Genomic DNA, 9,482 nt, shown 5'->3' on the forward strand with positions numbered 1-9,482 from the left:
CTGGAATTAAGGAAACAGGAGTTTTGTTGTTGTTACAGGATTCTGAAAAATGAGTAACACTGTATTTGAAAGAACTTTAATGGCATGGGTTCTGTATGAATACCAGTTACCTACATTAACATCGGTAACAAATGATTGTTTTGACAGTATTTCTTTTCTCAATCTTATTAAAAACCAAAAGAGACATCATGACCAAAGCATTTGACACTAAAATACATGCTGAAAATACCTGGTTTAAGGCTTATGCACATCTTTGAGCCAGTCTGTTCTCCCCTAAAAATCTTCTGAAGCTATTGTCCAATTACAACTGAATTTGACAAAGTGCTATTAAATTTCTACATTTCATAAAAAAAAACAGTATCTGATGAGGCAATAAATCTTAGTAATGCTCCTCTTAACCTTTGTGAAGTATCTGAGTTTCATACCAGGAGATAAAGCCTTGAAATACAATTCTATCAGGAAGCAGGATATGTAGCACCACAGATTTAAGAACTTTTCTAAGAATCTCTGCTCTTGTTCCTTCTGATGCTCAAACATTCATATTCCAGCAAGCAGTGATAAAACTATTACAGATGAATAGGACTGCATGTTTTTCTGACTTTGTTTGAGAGGAACGCAATCTTAAGACCTTTTTTTTTAAAACAGAAGTTTCAGTTCCACTGTTGTCGTTTTTTTGTTTTTGTTTTTCCTCTTTGCCTCTGCTTCCCCCCTTCTTTTAAAAATGCTTCTGTCTTTGAACATTAATACTCATTACAGCCAACCAGCACATCCCTACAGCCTTAACTACCAATTCTGAAGCAAGTTAAGATCACTCTTTCTTAAGGTTTACCCTTAAATAAAGTATGCCCTTTTGTGTGGCCTTGCTGGGTGTCAAGAAGTTTAGCTGGGTCCTGCTGGATCACGCACTACGCACAGAATAGGCTCAGCTCTGTCCAACTCAAGTTTTCCCACAAGTACCCCAGCCAATAGATTAGGCACAGTTTTGGACCTCCCTCTCAGGTGTTGACTAGAAGAATGTGGTTGTGACCTAACAGTATTTAAAAGTTTCTCAGCAAGCTTTAATTATGAGTGGTCAGGCAATGATCTACCAGTACATCAAAAGCAAGTATTTAAATAGAACATGAAGTTCTAATCAACAAGTCTTTATTTGGGTTGGCAAGTGAAGGCAAATTGACCTGGCAATTGAGCAATGAGCTGATCAATCCAGATTACACATTTATCTGAGAAAGCCCATAGCCTAATATCGTTAATTTTAAACCCCTAGTTTTACAAGTATGTTAATAAATAGGTAAAATGACAGGAAGCTCATGTAAGCATCTTCCGAAGCATCGTTTGCCAGATAACTTGAAAAAATATGTCACATTAAATTACTCTCATCGCAGAAGTGTTTCTACAATGAAGGACCAATTACAGCAGAGGCCCAAAACTTGGATGTGCTCTCTATACTCTCTTTGTGGAGAATGCATTGGTGGCAAACAGAATACAAAGAAGATGAACTTTTTACTGGAGAGTACATGCAGGTGTAGCAAACTTGTTCATTTATGATTAAAAGGAATCTTAACTACAGAATACTTTATGCTCTTTCATACACGTTTATACTCAGAGACAAAAGCAAGGCATACTTAAAGGTACAACATGGTCTTGTATCTACAAATTGCTTTCTGCTGTTAGCCTGTAACTTCTTCTGGGCTGCTGCTGTTCTTCCTGCTTTGCTTTTTCTTCACTCTGTATTGTATGAAGTTTCTCCAGTACTGGTGTCCAAAGTCTTCTCCCCTTCCATTCTATCCACGCCATTTTTCAGCCTTGCCAATGATTTCATCTTGCTTCCTGTATTCAGCTTTAATACTTGATTCTTGGGCCTCTCATCTTTAAACACCTATGTAGGTCGTGATGTTTTCTTTCAGCTTCTTGCCCGAACTGCTTAGTCCAAGCATCCTTCCTAAATGTATCATCACGCTACCCTTGTCTTCATTTTCTCTATAGAGCCACAGCTTCTATCCACACCTCCCTACCTTTCTGTATGCCAAACAAGTTTCCTGACGTCATTCAAATACTGCTTCACAACTCTATTTCTGGAAACTTTTTCAGGAAGACTAACTGCCTGATTCGCAAGCCCACAAAGCTCAGCAGAAGTGTTTTGTTTATTTCCATGGACATTTGATCAAGGTCCAGCCCAGAAGTTAAACAGACTCCAGTTGAACAATGAGTGCAAAACTGCAATGACCTGAAACTCTGTGCAAAGAACAAAAGTGGCAGAGATGTTTCCCTTCGTTTTGGGGCCAGCTACTAATCTCCGTGTGAAGCCTTAATGTAAAAAACATCCCCTGGGGACTAAGAGGAGAAGGCACTAACAAACTGAGGTATCCATATCAACCCCAGTGGGCTTGTAAGTGCTGCACTTTTGTCTCCCCGATGAAAGGCTTCACGGGGACAGAGGAGTCCGTTTTCAGGATAGGCTTACCGGCTTCAAGCATATACCTCCCATCCACCTCAAGGCCAATAAGGAACTCGTATTTTACCTTTTGGAAAACTGTGCTTTTTAGTTCTCCTGCACACAGTATGGGGACACTGCTAGTTTGTGTTCATGTCCAGGCTTAAACTCTATTGTTATCAGGCTGCCAAAAAACTGATGGGTAGAAGCCTGCATAGAGAACAGTGAAAATAACCAACATCTGCAAGTAACATTACGGCAAATAAGACAATCTGGAGAAGATTTCCCCTTGTGTGAAGCACAAACTCTATGCACTTAGGTGTTGTTTCGGAGACAGATTTTTGTTTTCCTCCACGTACAAGGTCCCTTTCCCAGCCAGCGTTTGCAGCTGGCTCACGTTTGCACAACACCAAGAATGCTGATGTACATTAGAACAACTGACAGACAACCTTCCCTGCATTTTCCACACCTACTGTTTCACATCTTGTCAACAGGATGCTAGATGGTTCATTTAATTACTGTTTATTTGCAGAGTTGAGACAACATGGAGAGTGAACTGGATTTTACCCTTATTATATACCATCTGTAAGTGATTCATTCAATAACAACAAAGAATTTTTATTGCTAATGAAGATGCGAAAGTTACCAATAATAGAGTATGATTTAAGCTTTCATTGTATGTTTTTGAAAAAAGAGTAAGTTAAATAGCTTTCCTGTAAAGACATTTCAAATCGTGAACTAAGCTATCAGCTTTAAAACCTTTCCCCACCCTTGAAGTATAGCTACATTTCACAAAGTATTTGAAGTGTCTAAATATTATTGTTCTTAGCTCCTGAAAAACTAGAAGCTCGTAAAAACCTGAAGTTCAATTTGCTAGCTACTTTTGTTTCTTCCTGCTTGGTTGAACTGAAGAATCAGGAATCCGGTATGTTTTTAATACCTCCTTTTCAGAAACAAGACCCATACACCAACAGTTACAGATCCTTAACAGTTGTTATTTATGTACCTAGTTAGATAAATTCTCAGAAGAAACAGACACTGATATTAAACAAACAAACATGCATGCATCTCCTGATGAAGGCTGGCCTATTCAGGGCCCACGTTTCATAGCAATCATCTGACTAATTAATGGAGTGTGATGACAGATTCTAATAGGATTCCTGCTCATCTGTTGTTAGAATTAATGCCTGAGCTTAGGTGGTTGGATATCCCACTGGTTTTTATTTTTAATCCTGTAAACATTGTCCCACACGTGCTTATTTGGCAAACTGCTGCATTATGAATGCCTGTGGGATCTCGGTGCGACTTGCTGTCTCTCAGACCAGGCACAGCCTGCTTAACAGCAGGAGTTCATGCAGAGCTAGAAAGCAGCTGATGGACTGTTCAGGGCTCACATGGGATTTGGGGGAGATTTTATTCTACAGATTACACAGAACCAGAAAGGGTAGCCTGGCAAACCTGCAGTCAAGTACTCCCGGTTAGCTGTCAATGGACAACATCTTGCCTCTGTGCAAGGAACCAGTGCTCACCTCCCACCCGACAGAGCCTTCAGACCCCCAGTCTACGGGGTACAAGCAGTATCTTTGTGTTTATCTGAGGTTAGGAGTGACGGAAGGAAACTTTCACGGAAAGAAAACAGCTGTCAAAAACACAGGTCCCAAATAAAGAAATACCTGTATTAAACTTGAATGCCTAGGAGTTATTTCTCCAAAATAGAAGCATAAGGTCAGAAATCCAGTTGTGATGCAAACAAAAATCATGACTGTTTGCCTAACAATGAGCAATCACAGGAAGCATCTGAAGTTAGCATAAGTATGACTTGTGAAGCAGTGGTTTGAACTTTTAAGATGAGCCGCATACTGTCTGAAGGTGACACAGAGTTGAAACTGGGTGTGCCTTCTTCCTTCAAATAAAACATTCCTTTCCAGCCAGTGCAACCTGTGCTGCTTGTAAAGCCCTGTAGAGTATGCAAATGGCCATAGCCTCCAGATATTTAAATGCGTATGTGACTTAACTTACGGAGGTAAATTCCTTGGCTGCAATAGAATTTATGGTAAATAAATTCACACTAGTATTTCTAGTGGGACTTCAGGAAATATACATAATAATTTAGAAGTGATCCTATGTTCTACAATTAAAGTTGCTCTTTGCATATTTCTGTTGGTTCATTGTTGAAGTTTTAGCCATATACTGCAAATCTTTCAATAGTAGGTGTTTTTATCTGTGATTAAAATAAGGGGGAGAGGGGTGAGGAAGATCTGGTCTTCCAGAGCCTGTACCTTAAGCAATTATTTTACAGATCTAAGTACCTGGCCAAAATATTAATGTAAACTTCCAGAATTAATCTTTGTATTAAGTTCCAAATACATATTTTCGATACAACAGTATCTTGTTGCACCACTCACTAATCGACAGGAAAAAATCAGTATCGTGTCAGAGAAGTCTGTCCCCTGATGACCCAAGTTTCAGAGGATTCCTTATCTCACATGCAGGTCTACTTTCAGTTTTAGGTTTCTTGAATTTGTATATAAGGAGCGGACAGGGCATGGCATGAAGTGGAGCATGAATCATCACAACATTGTTTCTGTCCCTGCTAGACACGTAGAAAGAGAACAAACAGGCAAATAAATATTCCTGTGTCAATGCTAATGTTAATGGTTGCCTGGCTACTAATGACTAAAGACTTCCAGCCCAGTGGAAGCACAGGTGCAGCAGGTTGGTAAACTGATCCATTAAGCACAGCGGGGCAGGGGGAAACCCTACAGAAGAAAGCCCAAAAGCTAAGGAGTGGAAGGAGCGAGGATTAATCAGGGAAGTGCTGACTCACGAGCAGGTTACCATACCTATCATCATTTTCAGCCTGGTGCTTTATTTACAGAACTGCCTGTGTTCTGTTTTTAGACCTTTCCCCTGGCAGGCAGGACTAATATGTACTGTCTTTCTTTCTGAATCACCAGTTTGGTCTAGATGGCAATTTTCTAGTCTCACAGACCAAGCCAAAGCCTTCAGAAAGGTTGAAGAAAACAAGCATCTTCGCTCACCTGACCAGCATCTAAAGATTTATTAAGCTAGCTGTCCAGCTGCTCTGCCTGTGTGCGACACAACGTACTGCTATCCAAAACAACCATACTGAAGAAGGGATGCTTTGTGCTGTACCAGCAGATATCTGGAGACCTACAGAAAGCATAAGCTTGAAAAATTAACTAAGGCTTTTTCTTATCTATTGCAGCTTCCTGATTAGGAAACTTGAAAAGTTACAATCTGCATAAGGAGTTATAAAGCAATAAACCAAGGTGGCAAAGATGTATTAGAAAGAACTTGCTAGAAATCTCCTCCTTCCTCTGCTCCGAACCAACAAGGAAAGTCCCAGAGCTGGTAAAACCCTACTAACATCACCATGCAAGTGTTGGATCCTCTGGCTGGGTGAACACAGCTTCACAACCATCCTGTGTTCTGTATATTGACCTGTTCTTTGGATTACTTTGTGATAACATACTGGTTTAGTGGGGTGATGTAATGATGGGAGAGGAGTGGACACCAGCCTGGAAAACAGTTGTCTTTCCCATGAGAACTCAAGAGTAACTTAAAAAAAAAATAGGAAGAGGTCTGAGTGGCCAACCAATTCACAGAGCTACGAAAAGCTTAAAGACTGACTTCCCAGAGGTAGAAGAAGCATCTCAGGTAAGCAAAACAACACACGAGGATAGACCTGCTTTAATTACTATTGGTCTGTTGAAAAATCCTTCCCATGTGAATGCCTTGCTCTACTTTTAAAACAAGCTGTTCTTTGTTCTTATCATTAGTTTTGTCACTCTTTTCTACTGGCCAGAGATTCTTTCATGGGAAGAAAGACTGGGAGTGGACTTGGATGGAGGACTGGCAAAACCATGCTCGATTCACAGGGCCACAGCCAAAACCAGTGAAAGAATGTAGAACTCTGCACGGAGGAGATCGAGGCACAAAGCTGGCCATCTAGGAGCACTTGCACCACCCAGAACTATGAGTACAGTTTGCCCTGGTATTGTACCATGGAGTAAAATGAATTACACTCTCAACATGTGATGGCAGAGATAAACAAGACAGTAGCAGGACCAGCTTCCTGGGGCATTATCTTCCCAGAAAGCAAGAAGCTCCAGTTCCTCTCTGATGGAAAGCCCTAGTAGGGTTCCTCTACCACCTTGCCATATCCTCTCCAGGATATCAGCAAGGATTGTTTTTTTTTTTGTTTGTTTGTTTAAACCTAAAATCCCTCACTAATCAACTAATCAAACAGTTGTAGAAACATCTTTTTCTGAGGAGAGTTATAAGAGGAAGGGAATAGGGGCAATATTGACAGAGTTCTGTTATACCTAGTTTTAAGAGAACTAGGTGTGCAACCATACAGGGGATCTATTATTAAAAAAAAAAAGTGGGGAAGTCTTCAGGAAGAAAAGGAAACTGCAATTTGCATATAGAAAGATGAGGGGCCTTTGCCATGGAGAGAAAGGACACAAATATGGGGTAAGAGGAGGAGAAAGGTCACTGCAGGAGAACAGTAAAAGGAAGCCTGAGGGATGGCGCAGGGAGTGGCCAGGAGAAGCTGCCACCGTCATATCTGAGATGAACCTGGCAGAGTCACAGCAAGACTAACTTTCTAGTGTGGCAACAGGAACGAAAGCAGGAAGGAGGACTGTATTTCTGTTGCCCCATTTCTGCTCATTGCCCTTTACACAGAGCCAGTCATAGTTTTACATGGCCTCCTCCCTATAGAAAAAAGCTAAACAAGAATTAAGGAAATAGTTCTTTTACATATTGCATCTTGGGTATACTGAGCGTCATTTTCTGGTATGTTGTATTCAAGACTACAAAAGGGTACTGTATAAACTTTGAGCATACTTCCCACATCAATTCATTTATCACAAGAAAATATCGGAGTCTACAACAAATTAATATTATACGAACTACTCACTCAGATTTCTCGATGTTAAAATTGCATTGCATATAATCTTGCAGAGTATAGAAGACAACCACACTGCATAAAGAATATTTGGAAGCTCTTCTGTGAGCAGGACTGATACAAAAGCAAGCGTTTTCACCTTGCTCCACAGTTTATAGAACAAAGATCAATTAAATAAGCATCTTTCAATCTCAAAACACAAGCAATAGCCTTGGAAACCAGTGTGATTCTGCACCAATGAATCTGGTGTTCTTTCAGGGAAACTAAGTAGTGTGATTTTAAAAAGGGAAGGGAAAACAATGTGAAGGAGCTCTTGAGAGGTGGGGGAGAAACCCACGGACACACATGACCAGTTCAATCAGTTTGTTACATGAAATCATCTAGCATACCATTCAAATGAACACGTAAGGTCTAAAGAGCAATTCTATCAAAGTAACTCCTTGGATAACACCCTAAATTTGTACAAGATTCCAGAAGGCTTTTTTCTCTTTAAAAATTTGTTTGCCTTCTTCTGGAACTACTTAATCGGAATGAAAGCTCTGATCTTTGAGACCATTCAACTAATGTATAACAAGGAATACTGGTTTTCCGTTTACATTTAACTTTTAGGGATAGAAGGCTTTGAGCATCTAGCTTGATCTGAAGTTTGCAACTGTATTAAAGGTACGTAGGAGCTAGATGAGCCTTTCAAAGATCTCCTGAGTGAACAGTGAAGTGTGCTACTGCAACTCTGTCTCAGCCAGATTTGTTTAACATCAGTTTCATATCCATTTTATAGTGGTTTAAGACAAGTGATCTAGAAGTGGAAAAGATGTTCATAAACAGATATAAAATTGATCTTGGATACAGTATTTTTATATTAGAAAAACCTCATACCTTTTCAGCATATGGAGTTTACACAGCCCTAATGCTGTTTCAGTGAACTTATCCCTAGTGTACAATAACGTCATCAAGAAGGACCCAGCCCTCCAGCCAGTCTGAGTGCAGCAGGTATATTCCTCTCATGACTTACAAAGCACAGCGTGACTGTTAAACTGCAGCCTGTCCCCACCAGTAAGAACAAGTGGGAAAGACAATTTGTATCTAACTTAACAAAAACTTGACTAACTTCAGCAAAAACTTGTCAAGTTCTATTAACATGCCTACTACCAAGGCAGCCCGCAAGCATCCAGTACTCTAGAAAGTACAGCTGTGAAAACTCTAAATAATTACAACTTTGCCACACTTCATGATTTCCTGCTGTGGACTACTAAGTGATTACTCACCATATATTATAGTAGGATTACTCAAGTGAAGAAACCAGACAAGATTTGGTCAAAGTTTCGCTTCAGTCTGCCTAGCTGTTTATGTGGCAGCACTGATTCCTCACAGCATGGCAGGCACAAGTAAAACTTCGCCCTCTTCATCTGCAAGCAGTCCCTCTGCTAAAGGGCAATACTGTTTGCTTAAGCTTTGCAGGCTTATGAATACAGGGACTACTGGGAGCAAAAGCCAAACGTTTTGTGAAGGAGGCAGCAGAACAAAGCAAATGTGCCTCCCTGGGGTGTAATCCAGACGGCAGCTGCAGCGTAGCGCAGGGTTGGATGTCTGTGTGTAGAGGAGCGCGGCATTTACGTTTTGTTTTCCCCACAGAATAAGCAGTTTATGGTCTCCAATACACAAGTGCCACCAAAAACGACCCCACACCCCCCATGCCCCAAGGCCTCACGTACTGGGGCTGCTGCTGGGCCGAAAGAACCGGGGCACGAGCCACCCAGTCAGTCTGGAGAGTAATTAGGGCAGATGTTTATTAAAAACTTCCTAACGAGCCTGTTAACTTCACTGCTTCACTCCAGTGAGCTTTCCTACAGGTACACAAGAGAGCTAGCCCGAGAGCTAGCGAGGAGACGTAGTGAGAAACGAACAGAAAAACATGTAGGAAAGGGGAGAGAGAAAAAAAAAAAAAAGTCAGGTGGAATTTGGCTCGTTTTGTGAAGGCGCGAGAGCACCTCAGATCTTGTAGCGGGCAGCAGGGACCCCGTGGGCGTCCTCCGGGACCCCGGCCCGCCTGAGCCCTGAGGGTGCTGAGGGTGTTAAAGGTTGCGCAGGGGGGCGGCCGCCCCGGCCCCCTGGGGC

At 41.2% G+C, this 9,482-nt stretch overlaps 1 protein-coding gene and 1 long non-coding RNA gene across 2 annotated transcripts in view; one reads left to right on the forward strand and one right to left on the reverse strand.

Annotated features, from left to right (window-relative positions):
* Positions 1-9,482, reverse strand: part of RHPN2 (rhophilin Rho GTPase binding protein 2) — a 28,731-nt gene that overhangs the window by 19,014 nt on the left and 235 nt on the right. The window lies entirely within an intron of this gene.
* LOC310879857 lies at positions 7-8,988 on the forward strand. Its single transcript, XR_014571184.1, has 2 exons — positions 7-6,112; positions 6,261-8,988. It is a non-coding gene; the product is annotated as an uncharacterized lncRNA (long non-coding RNA).

Source organism: Anser anser (genome assembly GCF_964211835.1).
Source record: "Anser anser genome assembly, chromosome: 11".
In the NCBI taxonomy this organism is placed as follows: domain Eukaryota; kingdom Metazoa; phylum Chordata; class Aves; order Anseriformes; family Anatidae; genus Anser; species Anser anser.